Genomic DNA, 16,687 nt, shown 5'->3' on the forward strand with positions numbered 1-16,687 from the left:
ATCATTGTGCCTTGCAGTGCCAGGCCTGCCATCAAAGTGTCCAAGTTTACTGTGGATAGGAACTTATCAGAAAAATGCTGGCTAGAATATCTCTTTAAGAGAAATCTTGGGAGAGCATGTTATCTATTTCCCTCCATTTCATTTTGATCACTTTATTAACGTGGTGCATGCAAAGGAAGTGTATTGAGTTCCTTCTTTTGATATTGAAAAAAGCAGTCCTCATTTTTCTTCAATGTGCAAGTTTGTGGGAAAGTCATATTTTCTCTAATGTGCTGTAGGATCTCCTTCAGTTCTGGTCCTTGCACAAATATCCCTCTCACATCTCCTCTCCTCACTCCTAGGCAACTGGAACTGGGATTTCTACTTGTGGTCTCTTTGGGGGAATGAGAATTGTCTCTGAAGGCAGATGTGACTGCCATCTGAATCATTTGGATTGAGATGTGCCCATATGGGCGGCAATGTTTTCACGCACTTAGAAGCAAGTGCCCATACAGCCACACATTCTGAATGTGAGAAGTGACTGACTGTGAAGAGATCTAAAGCAGTCTTTACCTTTGCAGTGAAGTCCGCTAAAGCAGGGCCTATGATTACAGGCAATAAGACCTCAGCCTAAAGTTATAGTGGCACGCCTAAAAAGAATGACTCTAACCTAAACGTTGCTTAAATATTCTAATCTACACAGAAAATAGAGTCGGGTTCCTTTTTATGGTAATAGTAGGAAGAAGAAGTCAGCCATCTTGGAGGGGAATCTAGTATGCGTACTTTTTTGCTTTAAAGATTCTATCCACAGGACCAATCGCTTATCATGTGATGACTGTGGTGAAGAAGAGGGACAAGGAGGTAATGAATCAGAGGTAGAACATTACAGGAAGTTGTGGAGTGTGAAAACAAACAGAACATGGAACCGAGGTAGAAATGACTGATGGTAGGGTAGAAAATCTGTGGATTCAGGACACTCTAGATGGACATTAGCGAATGTGTCAATAGCGCAGTTCAACATAGTTATCCAATTGCTTCTTCTGAATGTTCTCTACTAAAAAAGGAGAGTGTGACTGTTGCAGAGTGAAAACAAGCAAAACTGTCCTGCAAGGGCAAATATCGACCTCAAATTGAGGTTCCCTTTTGATATCTCTGTTAGAAAGTATTCAAGCCTTCCTGGGTGGCAGTCTTATATGCCCAGAAGTGGAACTCAAATATCGGACACTCAGGGCTAAATTTAGATGTCTCAAGTACAATCTCTGAAAAATGTCAGAGTGACTCAAATGCAAACGCTCCAACGTATGGAAGTCCCTTCTGAATACATGCCAACAAACTTAATTCAGGCGAAAGACCACTGATTTTTAAACCCAAATGGCTTTATTTTAGCTGTCTTCTGTGTAAATTCTTCTGTGCTTCTACATAAGTCAATGGGGAAAACCAAATTCCTTGCATTTTAGGTTGAGCATAGCAGCGCGCGAGCGCTGCTTTTCTGACATGCTGTAATCTGTATGTGGACTTCAACCACACCCATCTCACGCCCATCACTTTAATTCATTCCTTGTCCTGCCTTTCAAAATGCACACGCTTTCATTTGTAAATGCTTCACGTTTGTCCTGCCTTCATGCTGCTTTGTTACCACCCTGGAGACTGAACCTGTTACATGGATAATTGCACGAGGGGCCACATAACTTCGTCTCGCGTTCTATTTTTCTTTAATTTTGAGTGGCCGCTTCATGCTGTGTGGCCGTATGTTGTTTCTTCGCTGTTTGGAGCAGGTCGCTATCGCGCACTTTGTACTGCATGGCTGTGAGTTGTTTCTTAATTTATGGTGGCATGCTGTGCACTTATATGTGAAAAAAAGGAAGTTAGCGCTGCTGTCTTGTGAGGGCAGCCAGCAGGGCTTGTGTTTGCAATCCGTAATGGAGGCTAACTACATGGCTTTGGAGTCCATGCGTGTATCTAAAAAGCCACCCTGACAGACTTGATGAACCCGGAGTTCAGGAAGGGTATAGAGATCTGGCTAATCCCCTACAGGTGACTGTCTCCGCTCCATGAAGTAGAATCATTCACCCACACAAAGATGGAATGTATCAGCAAATGCAAATGTGCTTTACCCTGCTCTTCACTCCTCAGTTGAGCAATGCAGCACTATAAGAGCCTCTGGTCATCATGCATGACACTGGAAAACTTGCAACATCGGCTTTGCTGTAAGCCTGTGCCCTTCTAACCAAACACAAAATACAGGGATACCGAGTCCTGTGCTACCTACCCCTTTAAAAGTGCTTCAGGGCCTCACCATTGGTATGAGATGCTATAACAAAAAGTGCAGCTACAGTGCAGTGCATTACCCCCGGGTGCCACCGTCCTCGTCCCCTTCATTACTATATGGAGAGGAATCACTCCATAACAGAAAAAAAGAACACAAGGAATGCTGTATCCCCACCCCGCCCCCACCGGGGAGTACATAACCATATACTTACCCAGCATTCCTCCTGTTCTTTTTTTCTGTCCATGACAGAATTACGAGGATGTGCTGCTCTTGCGGGGACTTGAGCGGCGCGATGACTCTCCGGCTGGTCGGTGAGGAAGCTTGCTGCCGCTGTGCTTCTGCTCGAGGGCTTGGCCTCGATGCAGTGCGGTCTCCTGGACTACAGCCGATGGAACGCTGGGCGGGTCCTCTGTTCAGCTCTTTGTAGCTGGGGTGGCTTCAGGCTGAGGAAGAGCGTCCTGAGCTTCCAGGTTACTGCTTCCTGTCGGTAACGCTGGGGCTGTCACCGCGGTGTGCCGGTAAGTGTCTGTTTTCATTTTTCTTATGTTTTGTGATGATTTTTTGTCTTTTTTCAAGGGCCTATTGAATTTTTCGTTTTTGATGGCTGTTTGATGTGGATTATTTTCTGGGGCTCCAGCTAGGGGTGCAGCCTCCGGTGCTTGTCGTTTCCCCCTCTTTTTTGGGGGTGGGGGCTTTTAAAATCACTCCTTGCTGTTGGTATGTGGTAGTTGCTGGCTCCTGTCATTTGGCTGTGCTGGATGTCTCACTATGGGTAAACACAGATCCAAGTGGAGGCATGTGGAGGTTTCTTCCTCCTCCACTTCTTCTTCCTCTTCCCATGGGCATGTTCGGAGGAGTAGAAAAAGGGATGATGCCCATCTACGCAAATTGATTCAGGAGACCTTGTTGGAGTTTCAGGCCTTCCCTCCAGTTGTGGTTACGGCTGGGGTGGCTGCTTCTCCCTCGTCCAGTTCTGAGTTGGAGGGTCCTTCTCAAGAGGAGCAGAAGGACAAATATATTTCAAAGGAGTTATTACCTCCTTTGGTGAAGCATGTTAAAATGAACATGGACTTTCCTGAAAATGAGTTTCCAGACACTTCTTCTGGCTCTCTTTTGCGCCAGTTCCAGAGTTCTGTACCTGTGGATGTGCCTATTCATCCTTGTATTCAGGAGGTGATTAAGCAGGAGTGGGGTGACCCTGACACGATTCTTCTTCCCCGTTTTATTGCCAAGTTGTACCCTTTGCAAGATATGGCCCAGATGTTGCCGGATTCGGTGCCTATTGACTCTTTTGTCACCAGTTCGGCTGGCCGCATGTCCTTGGCTGAGGATGCTCTGATTCTGTGAACAAGAAGGTGGATGTGTCCCTGAAGAAAGCATATACTGGGACTCATTTGGCTTTGAGGGCTGGCATTTATGGAACTTCAGTTGCTCATTATTTACTGTCAGATCTCAAGGCCTTGAATAGTGCTCTGGATGGGTCCTTGGACTGCTCTGGGCTGATGTCCCTTATTGGACGTCAAGTTGAATTCCTGTTAGATATTTCCTTTGATGTGGTGCAGGCATCGGTTCTAGCCGAGGGGGCTTGTGTGTCCACTCGCCGGAATCTTGTTCTGCGGGATTGGAAGACGGATGCTGCACAGAGGGCTTCTGCATTACGGTTTTCTTTCCAAGGCAATGTGCTGTTTGGGTCCGAATTGGAGGAGAAATTACCTAAACTTTTTAAGGAGAAGAAACATTCCACTTCTTTCCATTCCACTTTGGGAGATCGCCGTTTATTTGCTCAAAAGTATCCTGTTGAGGCTCCCTCCAGGCGACAGTTTGTGAGGTCACAAGGCTGGGACCCACAGGGCAGGGGCAGGGACACGAAACACAAGTTTCCCCCACCTCCCTCTAAGTCGTGTTCCTAACTATATGACTGTCCTAGAACTCGAGGTCGGGAGCCATTTGCAGCACTTTCTTCGAGTATGGGCTCTCACCTCCTCAGATTTGTGGGTTCTGGACGTTGTTCGCCATGGTTATCGGATCAAATTTCTGACTGTTCCACTTCCGCCGGGGGGGTGTCCCACTCCATGGCCATCAGACCCCAGCAAGCGGAATGCACTGCGGTTGGGCATTGGTTCCTTGCTGCAAAAGAAGGCGGGGTGCCAGTCTCATAGTCAGAGCAGGGTCAAGGTTTCTATTCCATAATCTTCTTGGTTCCAAAACATATGGGAGGCTTCGGGCTGGTTTTGGATTTAAAAGCTCTGAACAGATTTGTCAGCCATGTCCCCTTCAAGATGGAGACGTTGCAGAGAATCATTCCATTGGTGCTTCAGAGTCATTTTCTTTGCACCCTGGATCTTCAGGATGCTTACTCCCGTGTTCTGATGCATCCCTCATCTAAACAATTTCTCTGGTTCTGTCTCAAGGGGTGTCATTACCAGTTTAGGGTCCTTCCATTTGGCCTCCTGTCTGCCCCAAGTGTGTTCACGAACGTGGTGGCTCCACTGGTGGCCTCCTTGCATCTCCAAGGAATGCACTTGTGCCCTTATATCAACGACTGGTTGATTCATGCTCCCTCTCCAGCCCAGCTTGTGCAGGACCGTCAGTTGGTTTGTTTCACTCTGCAGAGCCATGGGTTTCTCCTGAACTGGGACAAATGCCAGCTGCCTCCGTCTCAGGATCTGACATTTATTGGGGCACGCTTCCGCACGGATCTCAACCAAGTGTTTCTTCCAGAAGCCAGAATACATATCTTGCAGTCTCTGGCTCTGGAGTTCCCGTCGCTGGAGTCTGCCCCGGTGCGACTGTGGCTTTGGTTGTTGGGTCTCATGGCAGCAACAGTGTTTACTGTTCCTTGGGCTCGGATTCATCTCTGTCCTTTGTGGATTCATCTGCTCTTGTGTTGGGATCCTCAGTTGCAACAGTACGACCAGGAAGTACCTGTCTCCTTGAGGGTTCACAAGGATCTGAATTGGTGGACATTGGGCTCCAATTTGGAGAGAGGGGTTCCTTTGCAGCCCGCTCCTCTAATGGTGTTGACTACAGATGCCTGTTCTTTGGTGTGGGGGGGCAATCCTGGATGACAAGTCTCTTCAGGCCCGCTGGTCTCCTCGGGAGGGGAGGCATTCCTTCAATTGGAGAGAGCTCATGGCTGTGTTACGGGCCTGTATGCGGTTTCGTCATGCTCTCATGGGTCACCACTTGGTGGTTCGTTCCGACAACATGGTCACAGTAACCTACCTCAACAACCAGGACTCAAGGACGAGTTGAAGAAGATTCTTGCTCAGATAGACCCACAGCCTACAGATTGTCGAGATCTAATAAACCTTGTTTTGAGACTGGATCATCGTCTAGCAGAACGAAGGGGAACACGCAAAAAGACTGAGAAATATTCCTGGTGTGTTCATGATCATAGAGAATCAAGAACCCAGAAAGAGAGAACTCCAGAACCTATGGAAATCGGAACAATCAGGAGACCTTTGACCAAAGGCGAAAAGGACCTACGTAGAAAAAAATCGACAATGTCTTTATTGCGGGCGCAAGGGTCATTTCGCCAAAGATTGTCCAATCAAACCAAAAAGCAAACGAGGTCCTGTCCAGAAACTTGCAGCAAATGCACAAGTCGAGACGGAAAACTAAATCACCCACGATGTAAAGAAGGGTTGCTCTTGGGTGTTACCGTGTACCCTTCACAGTCTAGACATCTCAAGCTGGGCATAAAAGTTCAAGTAAAGAAAAATAACTATTTCAAGAAGACCCTCGTAGATTCTGGGGCTACCGGGAACTTTGTTGATGCCCAATTGGTTCGCACATGGGGGAATCCCATGCACTGAGAAGAAGACTCCAGAGATCATACAAGCAGTAGATGGAAAACTCTTGACTGGAGGCCCAGTAACTCTTCAGACTGTCCCCTTGTCGGTGATCTGTGAAGGGGGAAATCAAAGAACCAAACATGAAGAGAAGCTCATCTTTGACGTGATCCATGCACCTCAGCATGGAATTATCCTTGGCTTACCATGGTTAACTCATCACAATCCTGAGATTAACTGGGCAGAACGGAAAGTCATGTTCTCTTCCGCCCTATGTAATAAAAAATGCCTCCAGACATCTCAAGTCGCCAAAAATTACAACTCTTACATAGCCACTGCAGAGGAGAAAGAAGTGAAGTTGCCCGGGCAGTATTCATCCTATGAAGATGTATTCGATGAAAAAGAAGCAGCAACCTTGCCTCCTCATAGACCTTATGACTGCCAAATTGATCTAACTCCAGGTGTGATACTCCCTAGCTGTTGTGTATACACCTTGTCAGTACATGAAAATCAACACTTACGAAAGTACCTAGATAAATTCTTAAAGAATGGCTTCATCTCCCCTTCCAAGTCTCCTGCAGCCTCTCCTTTGTTTTTTGTCCCTAAGGCCAATGGGAACCTTCGAACCTGTATTGACTATAGGGGTTTGAACAAGGTCACAATCAAGAATAAATACCCCTTACCCCTGATTCCTGTCTTGTTGGATCAAGTAAAAAAAGCAAAAATTTACACTAAGCTCGATCTACGAGGTGCTTACCATTTAGTCCGAATGAGAGAAGGCAACGAATGGAAAACTGCGTTCAAGACAAGATATGGTCTCTTTGAATACACTGTCAAGCCTTTTGGCCTGTGCAATGCTCCAGCAGCATTTAAATTTTTCTTGAATGACGTTCTTAGAGAGTATCTCGACATATTTGCAATAGTCTATATCAATGACATTTTGATCTACTCTGACAATGAAACCGAACATGTACAACATGTCAAGAAAATTCTCACAGCTCTCCGAAAGCATCATTTATATTGCAAACTAACCAAGTGTGAGTTTCATGTTACCACAGTTGAGTATTTAGGGGTTATCCTTACCCCTCAAGGTATGGTCATGGCAGAAAAGAAAGTACAAGCTGTATCTGATTGGCCCACTCCAAAGACTGTTCAAGATGTACAATGTTTCCTGGGGTTTGCCAACTTTTATCGCAGGTTTATAAACCATTTCTCTCAAACAGTGGCGCCAATCACCAAGTTATTGAGAAAGAAAGAAAAATTTGTACGGTCTCCAGAAGCTGACCAAGCCTTTTCAACTTTGAAAGAAGCTTTTTCCACTGCCCCAGTCTTGACTCACCCTGATGTGGATCGTCCATTCATAGTTGAAGCCGAGGCCTCAGATGTGGCAATTGGTGCAGTCTTGTTACAACGAAGTAAAGACACAGGCCTACTTCATCCTGTAGCCTACATGTCTCGAAAGCTGAATGAAGCCGAACAGAACTATGTCATTGCTGAAAAAGAGCTTCTGGCGATCCGTGATGCCTTTAAAGAGTGGAGACATCATTTGTTGGGTGCCAAGTACACTATCACAGTATATACTGATCATCGCAATGTCCAGTTCATGAGTTCAGCTAGACTTTTGACTCCTCGGCAATTACGCTGGATGCTGTTTTTTGCTGAATTCGATTTTGTGGTAACTTTTCGTCCTGGTAAAGACAATCGCAAAGCAGACGCCTTGTCCCGCCAAGAGTCTACCACGTTGCCTACAATCCAACCTTTCAGAGCTATCATTGCTCCAGACAAAGTCCTATGCATCATAAAAACCGAAGACTTTTTGAAGACATCCCTAATTCCTTCACCATTGAGAAATGGCAGGCATGGGCTCAAGCAGATCCCAAAAGATCAATCAAGCAAGGACTACCTTTCCATGACGCTCGTTTGTTTGTGCCCACTACCAAGCTTCGCAAGTTAGCATTTCATTGGTTGCATGTTATACCTACGGCAGGTCACCCAGGTACTCCTAAAACTCTTGAATTACTCCAACGCTACTTTTGGTGGCCTACTCTGACAAAAGACGTCAAAACAATGGTAAATAACTGCGAAGTCTGTGCAAGCATTAAGACAAGTCATTCAAAACCGAAAGGTTTGTTGCATCCGCTCCCAACTCCACGTCGACCTTGGGAACACATCTCTTTAGACTTCATTACAGGACTACCAGTGGCTCAACAGCACTCAGTAATCCTTGTGGTGGTAGATAGTCTCACGAAATATGGACATTTCATTGCCTGTAAGAAATTGCCCACCTCCAGTGAACTGGCAACCATCCTACTGAATAGAGTGGTCTGTTATCACGGGCTGCCAAAAATGATTCTCTCCGATTGAGGATCGCAATTTGCCTCCAACTTCTGGAAAACGTGGTGCAAAACGCTTCAAGTCACATCCACACTATCTACTAGCCACCATCCTCAAACAGATGGCCAAACTGAGAGACTGAATCAGACATTGAAGCAATATCTGCGTGCTTACGCTGAGAAAGCACTTCAATCCTGGACATCAATGCTTTGGTTAGTTGAGCTAGCCTACAATAACTAATTTCACACCTCCAATGGTGTCACACCCTTTTTTGGATTGTTTGGCTATCATCCTTACACTTTGCCCATCACGATTCCTCAAGAAAGTTCTCTTACACCAGTTGTGTCGGAAACGATTCAACACCTCCACCAAATCCAGAAACTGATTCAACAACATTTAGAAAAAGCTAAACAAAAATACAGAAAGTATTACGACAAGAAACATTGTGAAGGACCTCAGTATCAACCAGGTGATAAAGTATGGCTTTCTACAAGACATATAGACTTCATGAAAAAGCACATGTTTAATCCCAAATTCATAGGTCCTTACACTGTCCTCCAGCAAATGAATCCAGTGACCTATAAACTGCAGTTGCCCCGGTCACTGCGTATTCATCCGGTGTTCCATACTTCCCTCCTGAAAAAAGCAGTCCAGAAGGTACGCTCCCAACCAGCTCCAGTTCTAGTACAGGGGGAAGTGGAATACGAAGTTAAACAGGTGTTGGATTCCAAACTTAGAGGTCGTAACCTGTGGTATCTGATTTCTTGGAAAGGTTACGGTCCTGAAAGTAACTCATGGGTCTCCGCATCTGATGTCCATGCTCCACGACTAGTGAGACGTTTTCATCGTCTTAACCCAGACAAACCAGGCCCTAGAGCGCGTTTGGGAGAGGGCAGTACTGTCAACATCAGGACAGTGTGCGCTCTACGGGCGACAAAAATGCAAAAACCCAGCTTTTATGCAAGAGTATAATTCATGCATTGTGTTCGTATGCAGTATGCTAACCTTTTGCATTGCAGACTTTAACCTTGAAAAACACCATTAATGATGTTTGCAATAACTGTTCATTTGTAAGGTATTGCTGCAGACTGACTGAGTGTGTTAGGGTGTGGTCCCTTTCTAGGACCTTCTAGAAGCTTTCTCTGCAGCATGACTGGGTGTGGTTTGTGGGCTGGGCCAGACTCTATATAAGGGAGCCAGCCCAGCTCCACGTGGTCACTATTCAGAGGTCCCGGTGCAGTGCAGCAGCAATTTTCTGAGCTCCTGTTCCGGAGGCCTACCTTGCCGTTCCAGGCCTGCCCCGCATTATCTTGGTGATCCTTGAGCAGGGTGGTAAGACGGAGGTCAGGCTGGGCCCCTGACCCCGTTCTAAAAGTCTCTTGAGTTTTTGGGCCTACTCCTGAAACTTTCAGAATACGCAAATCATTACTCTGATGTAAATCTTGTTGTTCAGATCGGCAAAGGCTTGTGCGATCATTTCATGGCATTTGCATATTCTTGTTAGAATCACCAGTGAGCGTGATTCATTTACCGTAAGTAAATCTTGGTGTTCAGATCGGCAAAGGCTTGCACGATCATTTCATGGCATTTGCATATTCTTGTTAGAATCGGCAGTGTGCGCGATTCTTTTCCTGCATGTAAAACTTGGTGTTCAGATCGGCAACAGTGTGCGCAATTCTTTTCTCTTTTCCTGAATGTCAAACTTGGTGTTCAGATCGGCAACAGTGTGCGCGATCTTTTCATGTCATTTACATATTCTTGTTAGAATCAGCAGTGTGCGCGATTCTTTTCCTGCATGTAAAACTTGGTGTTCAGATCGGCAACAGTGTGCGCGATCATTTCATGGCATTTACATATTATTGTTAGAATCGGCAGTTTGCGCGATTCATTTACCGCATGTAAAACTTAGTGTTCAGATCGGCAAAGGCTTGCGCGATCATTTCATGGCATTTACATATTCTTGTTAGAATCGGCAGTGTGCGCGATTCATTTCCCGCATGTAAAACTTGGTGTTCAGATTGGCAAAGGCTTGCGCGATCATTTCATGGCATTTACATATTCTTATTAGAATCGGCAGTGTGCGCGATTCATTTCCCGCATGTAAAACTTGGTGTTCAGATCGGCAAAGGCTTGCGTGATCATTTCATGGCATTTACATATTCTTGTTAGAATCGACAGTGTGCGCGATTCATTTCCCGCATGTAAAACTTGGTGTTCAGATCGGCAACAGTGTGCGCGATCATTTCATAGCATTTACATATTCTTGTTAGAATCTGCAGTGTGCGCGATTCTTTTCCTGCATGTAAAACTTGGTGTTCAGATCGGCAACAGTGTGCGCGATCATTTCATGACAAGTAAAAACTTTGATGTGTAATGTTTGTTGAAGTACACACTTTTATCCTGAGCCTGTGGATTTCCTGTGAAGATGATAAATTCAAAATGTGACGGTCTTTGTGCATATTAAGTACCTAGTACAATTCCAATTGTTTTTCCAGGGAATGTTTCAGATTGTTTTGTCCTCATGTTAAAAATGCAGTGTTTGTTCTAAAACAGTATTCTAGAAGGTTCTTGTATGTCTAGACATTATGTGACATTTTATGAAAAGCTCATATGAAACATTGCATTAATCATTCTTGATTTGTTCCAGGTACCCAGAATTCTTGAGGTCTAGTTAAAGTCACTTCTTAGATTATCCATGGTTACAGTAAAACAATGCTTTGAACCATAGCCTAGTGAAAGTCAATGTGATTATATTCTGATATTGTGTTGTTTAACCTTTTGCTTCCTACAGGTCTCCTTCGCAGCTGTTCCCTACCTAATCCCCTTTTCCCCACTTGGACTCTCTTAGGCTCTGTGATATTTCTATCAGAGTTTGGAGCTGTCTTGTGGTGGACATGTTGGGAATGTGCGCAGACCCCGAGGTTCTGGTCTCCCTGACAGTCTCCCTCTTTGTCACTCTGCTGACCACATCATCGCATGATTCTTTTACTTTGCTAAATTCCATATTCTTTACTTCTTCCTTCTGTTGAACTAGCATTCGGCGATTAACCTCCTCTTTTCTTTAATCTTCTCTAATTTCTCCTCTCAGCACAGTTTTAGTCACTCTTTTAAGATACCGTATGCTTCTGTCCTCTGTCTTTCCTGCACTGGTAAACAACTTCACCACTCTCATGGGATTACTAACTTTTGAATTCACCTTGTGAGTGACTGGAGCTTTCACCCTCACCGTATTTCCCACCTTGACCTTCACCCTTTTTGCAGATTTTCTTTCATCCACATATGTTTTCCTTTCCATAACTTTGCATTTTACTCTCTCTTTCCAGTCCTCCTCATCTAACTTGACTTGAGGTTTGTCACACAGCTTAATCCTGCAGGTGACACAAAAGAGTAGGCCTTCCTTCTCCTGAATAATTCAAGAGGAGTTCTGCCAGTGGTTGCATGTTGGGTCACTCGATACACCTCCACCAATTTATGTAGTTCCATCAGCCAATCTTTACCAGAACTTTTCGCCAATTGTATTGCCTCCTTTAATGTTCGTATCATCCTTTCCACAACTCCATTAGTCTCTGGATGATGTAATTAAGATTTTTTTTATCAGCAATTCCCCTGTTCTTTAGGAACTGTTTCATCTCTATAGAAATAAATTGCACCCCATTATCCATTAGTATTGAGGCAAACTTTCTCTGGTAAATAATTGTGTTAATGATTCAATTACATTTTTAGTCGTCACCTCATTTGCTACTTTTATTTTCAGCCACATGGAGTACACGTCTACTAGTACAATGATAAATTTCTTCAATCCACAGTGATCCAAAGGTATCAATAGGTCTAACGACACCTCGGACCACGCCTCTTTGGATAATTCTCTCACAACCATGGGCTGCGCTCTTGTTTTACACACTTTATCACTAATGTTACATTCAATACAATCTCTCACAACCTTTTCTGTTTCCTTGTCCATAGCTGGCAACCAGAAGTCTGCTCACAAGCGTTCCTCGGATCTTGTTATCCCTTGATGCCCCTCATGTGCCACACTCATCAACCGTTGCTTAAGATTTTCAGGAGGAATCATCCTTGTACCCCATGTACACAATTCCATCGTAATATGACAACTCCTCTCTCACATTCCAATAAGGTTTGATTTCTGCTCTAACTGTTTCTTTTCTCCCCAAACTTTCTCCAATTTATCCATCACTTCTTTCAGCTTTCTATCCTGCTTCAATTCCTCCTTCCAACCCTCTTTGCTCACTATTCCATCATAAACAGGACAAACTTTCTCATCTTCTATATACTCCAACATCTTTTTCCACCATTACATCCACCATCATAGACAAACAATCTGAGACTACATTACTTTTTCCTGGAACATATTCTATCGTAAACTCATATTTCTATAGTGCTACTACACATTTTGCTATTCTTCCTGAGACACTGTCAATTGATATTGTTTAAGAAGACTTCCCTCAGCAGTTTATGATTTGTCCTTATTATGAATGTTTTCCCCACAAAAAACATTTACATTTCCTCACAGCCCTAAATATGGCAATAGCTTCCCACTCTATTACAGAATATGCACTTTCTTTTAATTTCATTGACCAAGACACAAACATAATAGCTCTTTCCACTTCCTCATAACTTTGGATGAATGATGCACCTCATCCTTTACAAGTAGCGTCTTTACAAATGATGTTCTCACAATTAGGACAGTAACTTTTCAAACACTGCACCTTCTCCAATTCCTTTTTTAACCTCTAGAATTCCTCTTCACAATCCGTGCTCCACTCAAACATCACATTTTTTTTTAGTATCTCACAAAGCCTGTGTTTTTACAGCAAAATCATGCACAAATTTGCTATAGAATTCCACTAAACCAAAAAATTAAGCCAATTCTTGCTTGGTTTGTGGTGCTGGCATCCTCATTATACTTTGCACCAATTCAATCTTTGGTTTCAAACCATTCTCGTCAATGTATGACCAAGAAAATCCAATTGATTTTCATGAAATTTACATTTTCCACTTACATCGTCAAGCCCATTATATACAATTTTCTAAACACTGCACACAATTTTACATCATGTTCTTCACGGTTGTTCCCAAAAATCAAAATGTTATCTAGATAGACTTTGACTCTGGCGAGTCCTGACAATGCACTCTCCATGGCCCTTTGAAAAACTGAGGCCGCTGATACAATGCCAAAAGGCATTCTCTTAAAACTAAAAGTACCATTAAATGTAACAAAACCTGTTAGATCTATGGAATCCTCGTGCGATTTAATCTGATAGTATGCCGAAACAAGATCCAAAGTAGAAAAACATTTAGCATACCCTAACTTGCTAACTAAGTCATGCACACTTGAAATTGGAAGTCTATCAACTATATCTGCCTTATTAAAATTTCTGAGATCTACACATAAACAAATATCTCTATTTTGTTTCCTAGCTATTACCACTGGAGACAACCATTCAGTCCCCTCAACTTTCTCAATAACACAATTTTCTTCTAGTTTCATTAGTTCTTTAACTACAGCCTCTCTAATCTCATATGGGACATTTCTCACCTTACATACAACATGGCTAGAATCTTCTTTCAATTTATTGTTGTGAACATAGCCCTTCAGACATCCTAAACTTCTTTCAAATACTTCCAGAAATTCTTTACACAATCCATTCACCTCCATTTCCTTACCTTCAGTCATGAACACATCACTCTTTGCTTTAATTCCTTCAACACTTTTCATTGTTACTTCTTTCAGGTTTTGTCATTTCCACTGTCCTTACTTCAAAATCTTCTTTTACCCGAATGGGAGGATCAGCATTGGGATCCAGTATCACACCTAAATTCCATTGACTAAACTAGCTTATAACTACATCACCTTTAGCGGCCACGTATATTTTTCCTACTGCAATTCTCCCTCAATACTCTAGTACACCTTGAAAACACGCCATCAATTTTATCGGCTAACCACCATACCCAGTAGGCCTTATGTCAGGTTTAAACATTTGTACTTTACAATTTATTCCATTTAGAAACACATCTTTAGGAATTATGGTAAATTTTGCAGCCAAATCAAGTAGCATCCTAAACTTTTGTCCCTCCACATTCACGACATCATGAGGTCCTTCTTCACCTTTGTTACTAAACTGGAAATTAATTTTCTCCCTCTTCACATTCATCAATCTCTTCACATTTTCCTGCTATTCATTCACATTACTTTGTCCATTATTACTTCTGCAGCATTTGCTCATGCGTTCCTTCTTTAGGCATTTTTACATGCTACTTTCCAAGTGGGACATCTCTTATCATTTGCCATGTGCTCGACAGCTCCACATCTAAAACATCTTCCTTTAAATTGTTTGTTTTTACCTTGCTCAAACCATTTCATCTTTCTATCACTTGTTTCCTTTTTACCAATTACTGAAACCATTTCTGTACCCTTACCTGTTTTTTAATCTCCTCTTCACACACCAAGCTATGTTCCAATCTCTTGGCTAGATTAACCATTTCACCAAGAGAGGGATCATCCCGTGTCCGCAACACCTCCCTAACTTTGTCATTATTGCACCCAACATAAATTGATCACGCAGAAGTTCAACTAGAGAGAGTCCAAATTTCCAAGAGGACACCAACTTTCTCAGTGCAGTAATGTACTCCTCTAACATTTTCCCTTTGTCTTGCATACGTCTGCCAAAATGAAAACGCTCAAGGATGGAGGACACTTTAGGTAAATAATGGGAATCCAATTTCTTCACACAAATTTCAAACTCATTCAACCCTTTGCATTCTCCTTCAGGTAAGTCTTGCAAATTATCATACACTTGCTGACCTTCTGCTCCCAAATAATGTTGTAGTAGTAAGGATCTTCTTTCAGCATTAATACTAGTACCACAAGCCCTTATATACCACAAAAATAAATGTTTCCAATTTAACCATCTTATAACAGGTTCTCCTGGGGAAGACAGAAGATACAGAGGTAGCAACACATTTTGCATTTTCAGAAATTGATAATATCACCACACTAAAAGAATGAACTTACACAATATTAAGTAAAAAAGTAAAAGTAAAAAAATAAATAAGAGAAAATGTCAATAACTATTACTTAAATGTAAAATATGTATAATTCAATAGACTTAACTGGAAGCTGTTCAAAGCTTTTAAGTCAACATTCTAATAAACTAAGAATCAACCAAAGTGTAAGTACATTCCTTAAACTGTAGAGTAAATCAGGTGTGCGAATCACAGTGAGCAACCCGCTAAAATATTAATTTGGAATGTAAATCACTCACACTTAAATAATGTGTGCGAATCACCGTAAAAGTAACCCGCACACGTATATAATTAGTGTGTGAATCACAGATACTTAAAATCACCTAGTGTGCGAATCACCGTGACGTTCTTTAAAAGGTGGCGGTATACGCATGAAGACCTTTACCGTCATGACTTGAAGAAGAAAGCTGGTGTGAGAATCACCGTTCACCGTGAGGCTCTTTAAAAGATGGTAGTAGGCACACGGAGATGTTCGCCGCCATGCCATGATGTAATCAGCTGGTGTGCAAATCACTATTCGCCATAATCCTCATTTTAAAAATGGCGGGATGCACGTAGAGGTGTCCCACGTCCCTCGCCATTCTGCATGCAACAAAGAGCCACAGTGAGGGGCTTGAGGTGTGCCAAACATTTCACAAAACAGCTGATCTGAAAGTAGACAAGATTGAAAAAGCCATGGAAAACATGTGGTGTTACACTGACGCGAAGTAGCAGAAGGTGTTCACAGACCTTGACAATAAAACGTAAAATACTGTGAACCATGAAAGTAAGCACACCTTACTCCAGTGGTGGCACAGCTTCAAGCAAAGGAGCAAAGTGTGAGGTAAAATATAGATGAAAGTAAGCCAATGTACTCACACGTACGATGGTCATAGGTCCATATGTTGTTTTGCTGCGATCAATGTCATGAGGACCAAAATGAACACAAATGTAGAAATAATTAATTTTGAAATGATAAATCCACTGAATATAAGGAAGACAGAGCTGTGTTAGAACACGAGATTCAAAGGCTTTTCCTGCGTCGCAAAATGTGGTAGGTTCTATTAATCCTACACGAGAAGGCAAGGAAGGGTTGCAGTAAACAGGTTTATTTCTTCAAACAGGCTCTTTCCGCAGAAACACCTCCTTCCCTGGCAGCTCCTTCGTTTCAACTGCCCTTACAACAATCCATTCTCATACACAAACACCACGAGAATTCTTCTAACTCCACATTCCATATTCCTTCAAGCAACCTAGAATACCACACATCTCCCTCTTTACGTAACAC

The 16,687-nt window shown here is 42.9% G+C and overlaps 1 long non-coding RNA gene across 1 annotated transcript in view; it reads right to left on the reverse strand.

Annotated features, from left to right (window-relative positions):
* LOC138286736 (uncharacterized) overlaps positions 1-16,687 on the reverse strand; it is a 230,882-nt gene that overhangs the window by 204,884 nt on the left and 9,311 nt on the right. The window contains exon 2 of the long non-coding RNA XR_011202038.1: positions 15,806-16,068. This is a non-coding gene — a long non-coding RNA (uncharacterized lncRNA). The remainder of the gene's footprint in view (positions 1-15,805; positions 16,069-16,687) is intronic.

The sequence above is a fragment of the Pleurodeles waltl genome, chromosome 3_2 (assembly GCF_031143425.1).
Source record: "Pleurodeles waltl isolate 20211129_DDA chromosome 3_2, aPleWal1.hap1.20221129, whole genome shotgun sequence".
Classification (NCBI taxonomy): domain Eukaryota; kingdom Metazoa; phylum Chordata; class Amphibia; order Caudata; family Salamandridae; genus Pleurodeles; species Pleurodeles waltl.